Source organism: Salmo salar, chromosome 10, assembly GCF_965601325.2.
Source record: "Salmo salar chromosome 10, fSalSal1, whole genome shotgun sequence".
Lineage (NCBI taxonomy): Eukaryota > Metazoa > Chordata > Actinopteri > Salmoniformes > Salmonidae > Salmo > Salmo salar.
The window spans coordinates 102,565,776-102,584,593 of NC_138300.1; the positions used below are offsets into that span (position 1 = coordinate 102,565,776).

The window sequence follows — 18,818 nt, forward strand, 5'->3', positions numbered from 1 at the left end:
GTGCTAGCAAAACAGTCCTTTAGCTTAGCATCTGCTTCATCTGACCACTTTTTTATTGACCGAGTCACTGGTGCTTCCTGCTTTAATTGTAGCTTGTAAGCAAGAATCAGGAGGATAGAATTATGGTCAGATTTTCCAAATGGAGGGCGAGGGAAAGCTTTGTATGCATCTCTGTGTGTGGAGTAAAGGTGGTCTAGAGTTTTTTCCCTCAGGTTGCACGTTTAACATGCTGGTAGAAATGAGGTAAAACGGATGTACGTTTCCCTGCATTAAAGTCCCCGGCCACTAGGAGCGCCACCTTTGGATGAGCGTTTTCCTGTTTGCTTATGGCGGTATACAGAGAACAAGAGAAAGGTAGTGAAAATAGGTATTTAATCAACATTTATATTCATGAAGGCCCCATCTCATATGTGCTCTGCCCATGTCACATGGGCAGGGGTGGAGGCCCCAGGCAGAGACCCCCCCCAATGTCAAAATGTATTACCTTTTAATGTCAGTCTGATCCCCACTCCCCCCAGAGCTGTTCGGAACCGCCTCGAAAGATATTTAAAACGCAGACTGAAAAGACTTGAAATACCCTTCGCTAGTAAAAGTCTTTGCATCGCCACATAGAAGACGAGGCAGGACAATAGACAAGAGGAGACAGACTAGTATTCTTTTGAATTAATTTGATTTGTTTCATATGATTAATACTATTAATACATATGATATTTATTGGCTGGTCCCCTCTTAGGATCCTCTTAAGTGCTGCTTGGTGTGTGTGCTTTGCTGCCTGAGTGGTGATCTTCATCAGGTCTGTGTCCTTCAACCAATCAAGATAGAGGAGAGGGCAGAAGGTACTTGACAGGTAAGAAACAGAGATGATTCCCTCCACTTCTGATATTTACCCCTTATATACACACCTTACACTTATCTTCCCTCATATTTTTTTTTATTGAAGTTACTTTACTCTAAAGTTGAGAGATACAGACAGAGAGATACAGAGAGGGCGATACAGGTGGCAGGTAGCCTAGCAGTTAAATGCATTGGCCCAGTAGACAAAAGGCTCCTGGTTTGAATCCCTGAATTGACTAGGTGAAAATAAATCTGACGTTGTGCCCTTGAGCAAGGCACTTAACCCTAATTGTGCCTGTAAATCACTCTGGATAAGAGCGTATGTAAATTACAGAGAGAGAGATAAATGCACTCCTGCCATCAAATACTGTAGAAAATGGACTAGATTGTCCACAAGAACACAAGAATCCTTACACATTTTTTTAGTAATAGTTATTTTCCTTTACTCCTAAAGTTTTGAGTTTTATGGGTCCTAAGGGTTGAGAAGAGGGCAGAGGAGGAGGAGGGAGACAACAATTCAAAGACAGGATGAGGTGGGATGAATGAGTACTCACCCTGGTCAGTGAGCAGATGCAGCAAGTCAGTGGAGTAGCTGAACTCCAGGAAAGCAGTGTGAGGGTCACCTTCACAGGCTGAAAGGTCATGGAGAGGCCCTGGACAAACTCGGCCATCAGGCTCTTCTCCATCAGGGTCATGTTGGCAGTGACCTCATCAGGGAGGAACACAACCATACTGACATCATCCTGCAACTGAAAAATCTGCAGAGAGAGAGGGAGGGAAGGAGAAAGAGTCAGGGAGAAAATGGAGAAGGGGAGAGATCAATTGCAAAGTCTTTTAAACTTTTTATACCAGACTGAAGACAAATTAAATGTTTACTTACTGTGGAACCCTGGTCTGAGTTGATGCCCAGTTTCACTGGGTAATGGTCCTGGGTCATCATGGCAATGCTGGTGAGCTCTTACCTATCTAGCTGGAAGTCCTCCATCCCTCTCCTTTGACTGAACCAAGTTATATATATATATATATACACACACACACACACACACACATACGCACACGCACGCACACACGCAGAGCCTCCGGCCACAATGCTGCATCATCACTCACGTTCTGTAGTAGGTCCACGTGCCGATCTCTTTGTGACTCAAGCAGAGAATGGGTGGGCCTGAAGTGGAGATATTTTATTTTACATTTTTATGCCCAGCTTATGAGGCCCTTTGATGATAGGAGGCCTGAGGAAGTTGCCTCTTCTGCCTAATGGTAAGTCCACCACTGCACTTGTCTGTTAGAATTTGCATCTATGTTTGATACCTATCCAAACCTTGTGCTGTGAAGATAACTTTTGATGTAATTTATTTGGATGTATGATATATCATATATCTGTGGTAATTTGTGTTTTTCTACAATGAACCTCTATTGTACTCAGGCTACCCCCGCAGGTTATCACACTAGGTCTTTGAGGAAGTTGGTTGGTTTGATATGATTGGATATATTGGTTGGTTTCGGTCTCTGTGGTTGGTCAGCTCTGGTTTCAAAAAGGTCACACCTCCGGATGGTTATAATAAAGATGAATTTATACTGCAGAGACGCAGGGATGATTGTCCCAGCTCTGACACCTCTAAAAATGTTCCCCATATGGCCGACATGCAATTTATACCGATGCGATGGTCACTGACTTGAATTCTAAAGAATTTAGAATTTAAATACTTGTTTCCCAGGTAGCCTAACAAGTAATGCATCACAAAAGGGTTGAATTTCAATCAAATTAAATTCAAGTTCAATTTAATTAAAACAACTTTTATTTGCTGAGGGAACTTCATTTATGGAATTACATTTAATTGGAATTCAATATTTTTACATTTCCCAGCTAACGGAATTAATGCACATAGTATCAACATGGACTGCAGGATTTGTTTTAAATCATTTCAACTTGTATTTCTACATTTCCAGTATAGCTAGGCTGTCTGAACAGTGATATGATCAGACTGAAAGCCTGAGGGAATTGAATTCAAATTGGAATTTGTGGAATTGTTTGGTATAATATTGAATTGGGAATTTAATTATTGGAATTTACCTAACGTTGCAATTTAGAGGAATTTAATTATCTCTGAATTAAAAGACTGACCTGGAACTCACTCTCAAACGTGTGATCTGTGTCATTGCACACAGGAAGTTGATGGGAGGCTATAAAATAGGCCTACATTAATTTGAGACAGTCAATGACAGACCCAGCAAAATGGAGCGCACGTCATATTGTGCTCTACTCTGAGTACCATATGGTTTAATAATTCTGGTATAGCTCAATCCTTTGCATATGTATCTACACTATTTTGTTTATCTTCCTTTATGTTTCAGTGCTGAGTATCCTGGTACACTCTAGACTCGCTAAATGTGATGGTTAGTATATTGTTATACATTCATTTGAGTTTATAGTATATCCATTAATTATGCTTCATTTTCACCCCTCATCTTGTCCAAATTTCCTTTATGCTTCTTTCTCACAGTTATGATTGCCTCCATCTTTTTCCTTTCAGACAAAATCTATTAGCAACTCTTTACAGTAAGGATACATTAATCAACATGTGTTTATGAAGTAGTTAACATGAATACATCAATGAATCAATTTACAAAGCATTAATCAATGTTAACTGCACTATTAACAAAGACACTCTCACAAACTACCAGTGTTAATTTAAAGTGACTGTCACCTTTTCTTCTCACTTTACTAATGGCTTATTGATATATGCATTCATTAATGGTATTTCAGAATTAAATCATTAACTTTTTGTACCCTATAGTAAAGTTGGACACCTTCATGCTATATAAAGCTCTTATCAAAAAAAAAAAAAGGGGCAGTGCAGTCAAAAATGTGTTTTCCCTTTGTTTTATTTTCTTAACAATAGAATGACATGTTTGGAGTTTAACTATGTTACCTCCAAATAAATGAAATCAATAGTTCATTATTTTGTTCATTAAACAGAAAATACATACCTACCCCAATCACAGTAAACACACATATTTTGTAGTAAGAATATAGGCCTAATGGAATATAACAAAATAAAATACTAATAATATTTCCCCAACACAACTTGTGTCATGGGAAGGTGTGGAAACGCTGTTATATAAAAAACGTTATTTTGAAACAGACCGCAAGCCCATTCTTTATTTTTTTACCCCCTTTTTCTCCCCAATTGCGATCTCGTTTCATCGCTGCAACTCACTAACTGGCTCGCGAGAGGCGAAGGTCGAGTCATGCGTCCTCCGAAACATGACCCGTCTAACCTCGCTTCTTAACACCCACCTGCTTAACCCAGAAGCCAGCTGCACCAATGTGTCGGAGGAAACACCGTCCAACTGACTAACGAAGTCAGCCTGTAGGTGCCCGGCCCGCCACAGGGAGTCACTAGAGCGTGATGAGCCAATTAAAGCCCCCCGGACAAACCCTCCCCTACCCTGGACAATGCTGGGCCAATTGTGAGCTGCCCTATGGGACAACCGGTCACATCTGGTTGTGACACAGTCTGGATTGAACCCAGGTCTGTAGTGACCCCTCAAGCACTGCAATGCAGTGCCTTAGACTTCTGTGCAACTCGGGAGACCCAGTCCATGCTTTTTTTTTTTTAAATCTAAGTTTGAGCTCTTTCCTACCCTCAATTCACCAGCCAGGTCACCCTTGATACAAGTCAGTATTGGACGTCAATCCATGTCTGAGGATGTCAGGAGATGACGTGGAAACAGGGTTTCCGTTAGGAAAATGTGGCACCTGACATTTGACCATCAACATTTTAATTTCCCAGACATTTGAGCAATTTACCAGACCCATATTCATTGAGTGCATAACCTGATTAGGGTGTCCACCCATGGTGCTCAGAATGACAGAAATAACATTTAGAATATGGTAATTCATATTAATAGAACATGCGAGTGAAGGATGCAATGATGTGCAGTCCTTCTTACCGAATTATGATTTGCACATGTTAGAATAACTGTCCACATTTTATTTAACCTTTATTTAACCAGGAAGGGCTCATTGAGATTTAAAATATATTTTTCAAGAGCGTCCTGGCCAAGATAGGCAGCACCAAGTCATTACAAAAATTACAGACAAACAACAAGTAATCTAGTAAAAACCATAGAATTCACAAGAGTATAACAAAATCAAAAACAGCAAATTAAAAACATTGACATGTCAGGGAATCAGTCAAGATCATTCATCAGTGATTTAAAAATACCAAATCGGGACAAGTTCTTCCAGTTTAAAAGTATTTTGTAAGGCGTTCCAAGACGATGGCGCAGAGTACATAAAAGCCCTTTTACCAAATTCAGTTCGGACATTTGGAACAGTTAGCAGGATAAAGTCCCGCGAACGAAGAGAGTACCCACCACATTTCTGAACAATAAAAATGTACTTTTCCTCAGCCAACAATACAAGTAACGAATAGCAAAATCACTAGCCTATGTCAATCTACTATAGAAGAAAAGTTTAGGCTATCTATTCTATTGGTTAGCTTGTTGAGAAAGAAATAGCCTATTCCAAACCAGTAGCGGTGCGTGGGTAAAATCTCAGTATGGAGAATTAAGTAAAACCACATCCCTATCTCCATCCATGGCTAATTTATGAAAGGGACAATTTTATCTAGCTAGCTAGCCACCGGAGGACAACACAACGAGATGCAACAATTCAAGTTCTCTCTGTCAAGGAGGTATGCTCTCAATGGAATTTGATAGGAGGGATGCCAAAATACAAACTGGTTTCACCAGGACTATTCACAGTTGAGGTCGCTCAGTTTAGCTCAATGGTGATCGGCCATTTTTTGTAACTTTTTTTTAATCAAGGGAGGCCAAATGCTACCTGGCTTCCCTTGCCTTAAGTGTTACGGGCGGCAACACTGCTATACTCGTTTGAACCAGACAGTATGAGCTACACTTAGAGACAAAGAAGGGTGCTGTTTCGCTCGCTCTAATGCTTTCTCCTTGTATATACATTCAGCCTCTTGCTAACTGAAGGAAGCTTATGAAACACAAAGTATTTCATTTAGTTATTTATTTCTTGGTCAATTTGTTTGGGAAGCCTGGCATCCATAAATACATGCCACTGTTCCAAACAGACTGACAGTTGTGGATCAATATTATAAATTGATTTTGGGTTCCCGAGTGGCGCAGCGCTCGAACGCACCTCATCTCAGTGCTAGAGCGTCACTACAGACCTGGTTCAATTCCAGGCTGTATCACAACCGGCCGTGATTGGGAGTCCCATAGGGCGCGCACAATTGGCCCAGCGTCGTCCGGGTTAGGCCGTCATTGTAAATAAGTATTTGTTCTTAACTGGCTTGCCTAGTTCAAACAAATCAAATTTATTTATAAAGCCCTTCTTACATCAGCTGATGTCACAAAGTGCACAAAAACCCAGCCTAAAACCCCAAACAGCAAGCAATGCAGGTGTAGAAGCATGGTGGCTAGGAAAAACTCCCAAGAAAGGCCAGAACCTAGGAAGAAACCTAGAGAGGAACCAGGCTATGAGGGGTGGCCAGTCCTCTTCTGGCTGTGCCGGGTGGAGATTATAACAGAACATGGCCAAGATGTTCAAATGTTCATAGATGACCAGCAGGGTCAAATAATAATAATCACAGTGTTTGTAGAGGGTGCAACAGGTCAGCACTTCAGGAGTAAATGTCAGTTGGCTTTTCATAGCTGATCATTCAGAGTATCTCTACCGCATCTGCTGTCTCTAGAGAGTTGAAAACAGCAGGTCTGGGACAGGTAGCACGTCCGGTGAACTGGGGTCAGCAAGGAGTCATCAGGCCAGGTCCTAGGGCTGAGAGAGAGAGAGCGAGAATACTTAAATTCACACAGGACACCGAATAAGACAGGAGAAATACTCCAGATATAACAGACTGATCCTAGCCCCCCGACACAAACTATTGCAGCATAAATACTGGAGGCTGAGACAGGAGGGGTCGGGAGACACTGTGGCCCCGTCCGACGATACCCCCGGACAGGGCCAAACAGGCAGGATATAACCCCACCCAATTTGCCAAAGCACAGCCCCCACACCACTAGAGGGATATCTTCAACCACCAACTTACCATCCTGAGACAAGGCCGAGTATAGCCCACAAAGATCTCCCCCACGGCACAGCTGATGTTTAAAGTTGGTGAGGGAAATAAAAGTCTCCAACTTCAGCGTTTTTTGCAATTCGTTCCAGTCACTGGCAGCAGAGAACTGGAAGGAAAGGTGGCCAAATGAGGTGTTGGCTTTAGGGACGATCAGTGAGATATACCCGCTGGAACGTGTGGGTGTTGTTATCGTGACCAGTGAACTGAGATAAGGCGGAGCGTTACCTAGCATAGACTTACAGATGACCTGGAGCCAGTGGGTCTGGCGACGAATATGTAGCGAGGGCCAGCCGAATAGAGCATACAGGTCGCAGTGGTGGGTGGTATAACGGGCTTTGGTAACAAAACGGATGGCACTGTGATAGACTGCATCCAGTTTTCTGAGTAGAGTAATGGAAGCTATTTTGTAAAGGCCATCGCCGAAGTCGAGGATCGGTAGGATAGTCAGTTTTACTAGGGTAAGTTTGGCGGCGTGAGTGAAGGAGGCTTTGTTGCGAAATAGAAAGCCGATTCTAGATTTCATTTTGGACTGGAGATGTTTAATATTAGTCTGGAAGGAGAGTTTACAGTCCAACCAGACACCTAGGCATTTATAGTTGTCCACATATTCTAGGTCGGAACTGTCCAGGGTGGTGATGCTAGTCGGGTGGGCAGGTGCGGGCAGCGAATGGTTGAAAAGCATGCATTTGGTTTTACTAGCGCTTAAGAACAGTTGGAGGCCACGGAAGGAGTGTTGTATGGCATTGAAGCTCGTTTGGAGGTTTGTTAGCACAGTGTCCAAGGAAGGGCCAGAAGTATACAGAACGGTGTCGTCTGCGTAGAGGTGGATCAGGGAATCGCCCGCAGCAAGAGCGTCATCATTGATATATACAGAGAAAATAGTCGGGCCGAGAATTGAACCCTGTGGTACCCCCATAGAGACTGCCAGAGGTCCGGACAACATGCCCTCCGATTTGACACAATGAACTCTGTCTGCAAAGTAGTTGGTGAACCAGGCGAGGCAGTCAATAGAAAAACCAAGGCTATTGAGTCTGCCGATAAGAATATGTTGATTGACAGAGTCGAAAGCCTTGGCCAGGTCGATGAAGATGGCTGCACAGTACTGTCTTTTATCGATTGCGGTTATGATATCGTTTTGTACCTTGAGCGTGGCTGAGGTGCACCTGTGACCGGCTCGGAAACCGGATTGCACAGCGGAGAAGGTACGGTGGGATTTGAAATGGTCAGTGATCTGTTTATTAACTTGGCTTTTGAAGACTTTAGATAGACCCATTTCCATCCTGCCCCATTTCCATCCTGCCCTGCCTAACAGTTTGGGTCTAGGGTGTCACCCCCTTTGAAAAGGGGGATGACCGCAGCAGCTTTCCAATCTTTAGGGATCTCGGACGATACGAAAGAGAGGTTGAACAGGCTGGTAATAGGGGTTGCAACAATGGCGGCGGATAGTTTTAGAAAGAGAGGGTCCAGATTGTCTAGCCCAGCTGATTTGTATGGGTCCAGGTTTTGCAGCTCTTTCAGAACATCTGCTATCTGGATTTGGGTGAAGGAGAAGCTGGGGAGGCTTGGGCGAGTAGCTGCGGGGGGGGGTAGCCAGGGTTGGAGTAGCCAGGAGGAAGGCATGGCCAGCCGTTGAGAAATACTTATTGAAATGTTTGATTATCATGGATTTATCGGTCGTTACCGTGTTACCTAGCCTCTGTGCAGTGAGCAGCTGGGAGGAGGTGCTCTTGTTCTCCATGACTCAACCCACTCAAGTGACACACCCCTCCTAGGGACAACATGGAAGTGCACCAGTAAGCCAGTGACTCAGCTCTTGTAATAGGGTTTGAGGCAGAGAATCCCAGTGGGGAGAAGGGAACTGGCCAGGCAGAGACAGCAAGGGCGGTTCGTTGCTCCAATGCCTTTCTGTTCACCTTCACACCCCTGGGCCAGACTACACTCAATCATAGGACTTACTGAAGAGATGAGTCTTCAATAAAGAATTAAAGATCGAGACACAGTCTGTGTCTCTCACATGAATAGGCAGACCATTTCATAAAAATGGAGCTCTATAGGAGAAAACCTTGCCTCCAGCTGTTTTCTTAGAAATTCTAGGAACAGTAAGGAGGCCTGCGTCTTGTGACCGTAGCGTACGTGTAGGTATGTACGGCAGGACCAAATCGGAAAGATAGGTAGGAGCAAGCCCATGTAACGCGTTGTAGGTTAGCAGTAAAACCTTGAAATCAGCCCTTGCCTTAACAGGAAGCCAGTGTAGTGAGGCTAGCACTGGAGTAATATGATCAAATATTTTGGTTCTAGTCAAGATTCTAGCACTAACTGAAGTTTATGTAGTGCCTTATCCGGGTAGCCGGAAAGTAAAGCATTGCAGATGTCTAACCTAGAAGTGACAAAATAAATGGATACATTTTTTCTGCATCATTTTTGGACAGAAAGTTTAAGATTTTTGCAATGTTACATAGTTGGAAAGAATCTGTTCTTGAAAGAGTTTTGATATGTTCGTCAAAAGTGAGATCAGGGTCCATAGTGAGGCCGAGGTCCTACAGTTTTATTTGAGACGACTGTACAACTAAGATTAATTGTCAGATTCAACAGAAGATCTCTTTGTTTCTTGGGACCTAGAACTAGCATCTCTGTTTTGTCTGAGTTTAAAAGTAGAACATTTGCCGCCATCCACTTCCTTATGTCTGAAACACAGGCTTCTAGGGAGGGCAATTTTGGGGCTTCACCATGTTTCATCAAAATGTACAGCTGTGTGTTGTCCACATAGCAGTGACTGTTAACATTAGGTTTACAAATGACATCACCAAGAGGTAAAATATATAGTGAAAACAATAGTGGTCCTAAAACGGAGCCTTGAGGAACATCGAAATTTACAGTTGATTTGTCAGAGGACAAACCATCCACAGAGACAAACTGATATCTTTCCGGCAGATAAGATCTAAACCAGGCCAGAACTTGTCCGTGTAGACCACATTCTCTCCAAAAGAATGTGGTGATCAATGGTATCAAAAGCAGCACTAAGGTCTAGGAGCACGAGGACAGATGCAGAGCCTCGGTCTGACGCCATTAAAAGGTAATTTACCACCTTCACAAGTGCAGTCTCAGTGCTATGATGGGGAGTAAAACCAGACTGAAGCGTTTCGTATACATTGTTTGCCTTCAGGAAGGCAGTGAGCTGCTGCGCAACAGCTTTTTTTAAATTTTGGAGAGGAATGGGAGATTCAATATAGGCCGATAGTTTTTATATTTTCTGTGTCAAGGTTTGGCTTTTTTCAAGAGAGGTTTAATTACTGCCACTTTTAGTGAGTTTGGTACACATCCGGTGGATAGAGAGCCGTTTATTATGTTCAACATAGGAGGGCCAAGCACAGGAAGCAGCTCTTTCAGTAGTTTAGTTGGAATAGGATCCAGTATGTAGCTTGAAGGTTTAGAGCCAATGATTATTTTCATCATTGTGTCAAGAGATATAGTACTAAAACACTTGTGACCCCCTTGATCCTAGGTCCTGGCAGAGTTGTGCAGACTCAGGACAACTGAGCTTTGGAGGGATACGTAGATTTAAAGAAGAGTCCGTAATTTGCTTTCTAATGATCATGATCTTTTCGTCAAAGAAGTTCATGAATTTATCACTGCTGAAGTGAAAGCCATCCTCTCTTGGGGAATGCTGCTTTTTAGTTGGTGTGACGTTCGTCGTAAGGTGTAGACCAAGGTGCAGCGTGTTGAGTGCTCATGATAAATGTATTATTATACTCAGAACACTATACAAAAACAATAAACAAAGAAACACGAACGTCACGTTCTGCAGGTTTCACTGAGCAATAAAAAAAACAAGATCCCACAACACCAGGTGGAAAAAAAACCCTACTTAAGTATGATCTCCAATTAGAGACAACGAGTACCAGCTGCCTCTAATTGGAGATCATCCCAAACAAAACCAACAGAAATACAAAACTAGAACATGAACATAGAAATACAAAACATAGAAAAACACCCCCTTCACGCCCTGACCTACTCTACCATAGAAAATAACATCTTACTATGGTCAGGACGTGACAGTTAGCTTTGCGACAGTATCAAAAATACATTTTAGATTGTTCTTATTTTCCTCAATTAAGTTGGAAAACTAGGATTATCGAGCAGCAGAGAGGGCTCTTCGATACTGTACGGTCTTTCCAAGCTAGTCGGAAATCTTCCAGTTTGGTGTGGCGCCATTTCCGTTCCAATTTTCTGGAAGCTTGCTTCAGAGCTCGGGTATTTTCTGTATACCAGGGAGCTAGTTTCTTATGACAAATGTTTTTTTTGTTTTTAAGGGTGCAACTGCATCTAGGGTATTACGCAAGGTTAAATTGAGTTCCTCAGGTGGTTAACTGATTTTTGTACTTCGACGTCCTTGGGTAGGCAGAGGGAGTCTGGAAGGGCATCTAGGAATCTTTGGGTTGTCTGAGAATTTATAGCACGGCTTTTGATGAGCCTTGGTTGGGGTCTGAGCAGATTATTTGCTGTGATTGCAAACGTAATAGAATGGTGGTCTGATAGTCCAGGATTATGAGGAAAAACATTAAGATCCACAACATTTATTCCACGGGACAAAACTAGGTCCAGAGTATGACTGTGGCAGTGAGTAGGTCCAGAGACATGGACAAAACCCACTGAGTCGATGATGGCTCCGAAAGCCTTTTCGAGTGTGTCTGAGGACTTTTCCATATGAATATTAAAGTCACCAAAAATGTGAATATTATCTGCCATGACTACAAGGTCCGATAGGAACTCAGTGAGGAATGGTGTATATGGCCCAGGAGGCCTGTAAACAGTAGCTATAAAAAGTGATTAAGTAGGCTGCATAGATTTCATGACTACAAGGTCAAAAGACGAAAACGTATTTTTTTGTAAATTGAAATTTGCTAGCGTAAATGTTAGCAACACCTCCGCCTTTGCGGGATGCACGGGGGATATGGTCACTAGTGTAACCAGGAGGTGAGGCCTCATTTAACACAGTAAATTCATCAGGCTTAAGCCATGTTTCAGTCAGGCCAATCACATCAAGATTATGATCGGTTCATTGACTATAACTGCCTTGGAAGTGAGGGATCTAACATTAAGTAGCTCTATTTTGAGATGTGAGGTATCACAATCTCTTTCAATAATGACAGGAATGGAGGTCTTTATTCCAGTGAGATTGCTAAGGCGAACACCGCCATGTTACATTTTGCCCAACCTAGATTGAGGCACAGACACGGTCTCAATGGGGATAGCTGAGCTGACTCCACTGACTGTGCTAGTGGCAGACTCCACTAAACTGGCAGGCTGGCTAACAGCCTGCTGCCTGGCCTGCACCCTATTTCATTGTGGAGCTAGAGGAGTTAGAGCCCTGTCTATGTTCATAGATAAGATGAGAGCACCCCTCCAGCTAGGATGGAGTCCGTCACTCCTCAACAGGCCAGGCTTGGTCCTGTTTGTGGGTGAATCCCAGAAAGAGGGCTAATTATCTACAAATTCTATCTTTTGGGAGGGGCAGAAAACAGTTTTCAACCAGCGATTGAGTTGTGAGACTCTGCTATAGACCTCATCACTCCCCCTAACTGGGAAGGGGCCAGAGACAATTACTTGATGCCGACACATATTTCTAGCTGATTTACACGCTGAAGCTCTGTTGCGCTTGGTGACCAGTGACTGTTTCATCCTAACACCGAACCCAAACCGGCTGCGCGCGTGCGCCATCGTGCATACATTTATTTTGTCCCCCTACACCAAACGCGATCACGGCACCCAGGTTAAAATATCAAAACAAACTCTGAACCAATTATATTAATTTGGGGACAGGTCGAAAAGCATTAAACATTTATGGCAATTTAGCTAGTTAGCTTGCACTTGCTAGCTAATTTGTCCTATTTAGCTAGCTTGCTGTTGCTAGCTAATTTGTCCTGGGATATAAACATTGAGTTGTTATTTTACCTGAAAGCACAAGGTCCGCTACTCCGCCAATTAATCCACACATAAAACGGTCAACCGAATCATTTCTAGTCATCTCTCTTCCTTCCATGCTTTTTCTTCTCTTGACTTTACATTGCGATTGGCAACTTTCATAAATTAGGTGCATTACCGCCACTGACCTCATTCGTCTTTCAGTCACCCACGTGGGTGCAGCAGCACTTAAAGAAGTCTACAAGTTGAGACCGGAAATGACGTCAAGCCAATAAAGTTAAATAAAGGTTAAATTAAAACAACAAAAAACATCCCAAATTCATACAAGCAGTACACCTAGGCTACTTATCACAGTAAGGTTTGACCCCTCTTTGAGGGGACTTGGTTGTGGTTTGATCTGATTGGATATATGGTTGGTTTCTGTCTGTGGTTGGTCAACTCTGGTTTGAAAAAGTCAAACCTTTAGATGGGTAAAGATGCAATGAAAGTCTTTATTGCTCTTCTTGTTTTCCTGTCCTATTTTGAGGTAGTAGTGCTACGAGGCACTGTCTATGGACCATGGATCCTCTCTCTTCCCCTCCTTCTCTCTAGATACTTAGTTGATCGCCATCTGGACCAGATAAGGATAAACTTACCGGGAGGTAAAGATTGCTGCAAACTACAGATGACAACCTGGAGGCAGTTAATTTAACACATCCAGAAACCACCCTTCCCTTTCCTCTAACACTGACTGCATTCAAGGCACTCTGTGGCCATGTAATACCACTCGTCAATGTCCAGAATCCTCTGCACGGTCTTATACAGCCCACAGTCTGAGAGCAGGTGGCCTTGGCACTGGGGCATGACAGCTTCAATCGCCACATGCGTTTGGGCATCCACAAGAAAAAACATGTTGCAAAGAAGGGAGCAGGTGAGATTAGTGGCAGTTCTTGGTTGGTCTCAGAATGAACTCAATGTTTCCAGAACTGTCCCTCTGAAACAGGGCCTGGCTCACCAACTCCTGTTGCTCAGGCAGTAGGGATGTCTGCCACCTTCCAGGAAGAAGAATCTGCAAAAGACAGACAGACAATGGGAACGTTACTCTCTTTGCTGCCCTCACCATAACAATCTGTACCAAAGCATAAAGATGGGCCACTCACCTCTGCAGCAGGCAGGTACAGGTGCTTGTTTAGGCTGCTGGGCAAGAGCAGCCATTGCTCCAGGGAGTCCCTGGTTGTGTGGGCTCCTGTGGAATTCTGGGTCGGGTTGATGGACCTGGGAAAAAAGCACAAAAGTCAACGGGTGTGTTTGAGCAGTAAGGCTAATGAAGTCAACTGTAGACCAAAGTCGGCGAGTGAAGTCGGGGAAGGTGCATCTCCGACAGTCGAAAGTCGGAGAATGTAGTGGTTTTCCAACAGCAAGGCTCAGATCAACATGGCTGTGTCAACATACAGTACATGGACACCTGCTCGAAGAACATCTCATTCCAAAATCATGGATATTAATATGGAGTTGGTCCCCGTTTGCTGCTATAACAGCCTCCACTCTTCTGGGAAGGCTTACCACTAGATGTTGGAACATTGCTGAGGTGACTTGCTTCCATTCAGTCACAAGAGCATTGGTGAGGTCGAGCACTGATGTTGGGTGATTAGGCCTGGCTCGCAGTCTGCGTTCCAATTCATCCTAAAGGTGTTCGATGGGGTTGACATCAGGGCTCTGTGCAGGCCAGTCAAGTTCTTCCACACCAATCTCGACAAACCCTTTCTTTATGGACCTCACTTTGTGTACAGGGGCATTGTCATGCTGAAACAGGAAAGGGCCTTCCCCAAACTGTTGCCACAAAGTTGAAAGCACAGAATCGTCTACAATGTCATTGTTTGCTGTAGCGTTAAGATTTGTGTGGCCTACCACTTTGCAGCTGAGCCGTTGTTGCACCTAGATGTTTCCACTTCACAATAACAACACTTACAGTTGACTGGGGCAGCTCTAGCAGGGAAGAAATTTTACGAACTGACTTGTTGGTAAGGTGGCATCCTATGACGGTGCCACGTTGAAAGTCACTGAGCTCTTCAGTAAAGCCATTCGACTGCCAATGCTTGTCTATGGAGATTGCATGGCTTTGTGCTCGGTTTTATACCCCTGTCAGCAACTGGTGTGGCTGAAATAGCCGGAATCCACAAATTTGAAGGGGTACTCACATACTTTTGTATATATAGTGTAGCTGCTATTGTTTATTATTATAACGGTTTGTCTTTATAAATATCAAAATAAACTTTTCTATACCCCCATATCACACACTCTCAAACTGAAAGCATAAAGTGTGTACAATTAATAGTTTAGAGAGAGGTCTCATATCACTTTAATTAGTATCCCCTGTAGCTAGCTTTAGAATCACTGCATAGTTGGTTCCTGTTTCAGCCATATCTTTGGAAACTTTTGTGTGGGTCAACCAAAACACTAATGATTGGTTGACAAATAGTGCTTCCCACAATGCAGGTGATGGCTGTATGGTGCAGTTGGTGAGAACAAAGATGATATATTATATTGACAAGATAGTCGAGTGACCGCTCTAACAATGGAAATACATGACCTCAATAATGGAATACAGGTGGGAGGAGTTGAGATCAGGTGGGACTAGGGCTGTGGCGGTCACGATTGTCAAGCAAATAACTGTGGTCTCACGGTAATTGACCGTTAATTAACATAAACACATTTAGCATCTCCTGGCTTTCACACATAGCCTACAAGCCATTTTAAAAAGTATAATAAGTAATATAGCCTACACCTACATAATAAATCCATTAATTATTTTAGACAGGTCTAAAGAAGCATGATATCAAGAAAATGTAGTCTATTTCAGAAGAAAAGAATGGCATACTCTGAGTTGTCTTTATGTTAGGTCCTGATTATGTTAGGTCCTGATGTGGCTATGTTAAATGGCTGTGGGTTACACTAGTTCATTTAGCAGACAAGATCTGCTTATAATTCCATGGTATTATTTTATATTATGAAGACAATTTAACAAAACTGAATAAAATATAAATATTTTCTCTATACGATTTAAGGGAGTGTGCACATGTGGCTATTCTGTGTTGAGCAGTTAACAAAGAAATAGATACTCTTATATGCTTAATTTAGAGTTAATGTAACTTTAGTTGTTCTTCAACCGTTGGGCTATATGTTTTGATTTATAATACATTGTAAGGCTGCAAGATGAGACTCTAATGATGATTTGAAAAAAGTCACTTGAAAGGCATGAGCTCTGCTTTGTTTGTTTTGCAAGCTACACACACTCCAGTAGTCTCTCATTCACAATATGACAAGCACTTGATAATACCTTGAATTTCACGTTGGCATCCCCTTTGTAGCCGTAATGCACCCTAAAAAAATCCATGCCTTTTGTGGGCTGGAGTGCTGCTTTGTGCCCTTCTCCCTGAGTGTGCTGTGCAATCCGAAGTGTCTCTCACTCACACTGCTCTCCGTCATGTGATTGGGTCTTTCTCACAGGCTACAAGTTAAGACAGACACAACTGCACGCATCCTTATCCAATTCTGAGGTGCATATTGAAGATATTGGATGAACTGTCCACATTTACTTTATGTCAGCCAACAAGATGAGTAGGCTTAACGAACAGCAAAAGCACTAGCCTATGTCAATCTACTATCCCCCATAATACAAAAGTCGACCTATTCTATTCTGTGCAATAAATAAATATTCCAAACAGTCTGGGACAGTTGTGGGATGCAATAGATCCCAAATTAATACAACCATTAGCATCAAAAAAACTTTTTTATGCAATGTGGCTGACAACAGATCAGAACGTTTAGCTTAAAATGTTGATAAACTATTAGGATATTTCTTCACATTATAAGGGCAGCAATGCACACATTGCAGTAGGCTAATTAGCGGAAAACACCATTATCAAAAGTGACCACAAATGCAATTATGCATGTAATGCTTTTATTATAAAGGTGCATTTTTATGGTGAAAATTATCTTCCCCAAACTTGAAACCCACACGCTGCTTATGTATGCCAGTTAGGCTCTACACCCCTTGTAAAGCAGATTAATTTGCTTAAATTTAAGAAGTTATTTGGACACTTTAGTTGTGATACAAACCTTATCAAAACATATAGGCTTATGGGCTAGACTACATGAGGCGTGCGACTATGATTCGAACAAGTTGCAAAAAAAAGGCATTGTTTCTAATGCTGGGCATCATTCACAAGTGCTAATTTTTAATTCACAAGTGATAGGCTAATATTGTCACCCATCAGACTATTCTTGATTTAATCTTGTCTTTACATATACTAAATAATGCATGTGTGACATTTGTTTTGGTTTAGAATGGACCATTACCATGCACATGTATTGAAACGGGCAGCAGGAAAAAAATACGTCATCTATGCACTTAAATAGCGAATGGAGGACACTTTTCCCCGTGGTTTATTTTCATGCCAGACAGGTTGGCTATACTCCTGTTAGAAATATAAACAATGTGCTTAATATTAGGAAAGTTGAGAAAGCAGATGGGCACCTCCTGTATTTATTGGCGGCCATCACTCTGTTTTCTCCTGCCATTGCATAGCCTATAGAAATGTTGCGCAACATGAGCTGATGGCTCCCATGAAGTGTTTCATTAGATTTTCATTGATGTCAGAGTGATTAGAGGGCCAATAGAGTGCTGAGTACCAGGCAGTTAGCAGGTTTAGTAGGATACTAATGATCAGCAACAGCATCAGAGCTCAGAGAAGTATAATTACCGTGACTAAACAGTCATGTGGAATTTGACTGCCTTCATGACTAGTGACCGCCGCTGTGGCGGTAATACGGTCACTGCAACGGCCCAAGGTGGAACCATTCTAGCCAATGAGAGGGCAGATACATGTGTGAATAATAGGCACAACTCCGATGTAAAGTCATTTTTTTCCAAAGTTGCCGAAATGCCACGTACGTCCACTTATATCAGTGCATTTGTAACAACCTAACCATTATGAAACCTCGATTTGGTCAAATAAGTCCTCGTAGCAAATTAGCAATAAAACAATTTGTTGAACAAATTCCACACATTGTTTTTCAAAATTGCTGAAATGCCACGTGCGTCCACTTGTATCAGTACATTTGTAACAACTTAACCATTATGAAACTTGCATTCAATCAAAATTACATTTTTTGTTGAACAAATTCGACACTCTCATTGACCTCCACACAAAAATTCCTCACTTCATGGTCTTATTTTCGTGGACAGAGTTTTGGGGGAGTAAACCCTCTCGCTTCGCCTCTTCCTCTCTGGTGAGAAGCAACTGCAGCGACTTGAAGGCGACTGACCTTTGATCTCATGGTTTTTGTAAAGTTCATGTAGTCGACATGTAGAAAGAGACAGAAGAGGAAGCAAGACAGCCAACTCCGTGAGACTCTTTTTTCCAAAAGTAAATAGCCTGAATGCCTGAAAAATGGTTAATCCAGTAGCTACACAGGGTTCATACTTTAGCAAACAATAAAGCAAATGGAGGATCATTAGAAAACAGAAAACTGTATTGCCATGGAACACCTTGAGGCATGAGCGCAAGTGTTTACCAGGAAGTAAGGTATACATGGCATCTTGGGAGTTGTAGTTTTTATTGACTAGGTCTGGTTTTTGATCGCCAAAAACACCTGGAAAATGGTTAAACTCTCAGGAACCTGTGGTGGTTTATTTCTGTATTATCAAAATAGGAGAGACAAACCTTTCACACAAGTCAGAGTTATACTTAAACGACATCTTTAATAATAAGAGCTTTGCAATTGCAATGACTTTCAACGATTCACCATTTTCTAATGATCCGTTGAGAGTGACAAAACAAAAGTACAAAGGTCTTTTATAACCAAGATACACCCCTTTCAACCTACATGACGAACAACAGATACATAGAATGGTCACAAGGTTAAGATTTGTATGAAAGATATCTATAAAACATAGCAGACAGC

At 42.3% G+C, this 18,818-nt stretch overlaps 1 long non-coding RNA gene across 2 annotated transcripts; it reads right to left on the minus strand.

Annotated features, from left to right (window-relative positions):
* Positions 1 to 3,702: 3,702 nt before the first annotated feature.
* Positions 3,703 to 18,574, minus strand: LOC145858635 (uncharacterized). 2 transcript variants are annotated; one of them, XR_014379109.1, is made up of 4 exons: positions 18,075 to 18,574; positions 14,012 to 14,126; positions 12,903 to 13,920; positions 3,703 to 6,649 (listed from the first exon to the last, which is right to left on the minus strand). It is a non-coding gene; the product is annotated as an uncharacterized LOC145858635 (long non-coding RNA). The 2 variants fall into 2 exon arrangements; XR_014379110.1 differs by having other exon boundaries at positions 18,180 to 18,573.
* Between the last annotated feature and the right edge of the window lie 244 nt (positions 18,575 to 18,818).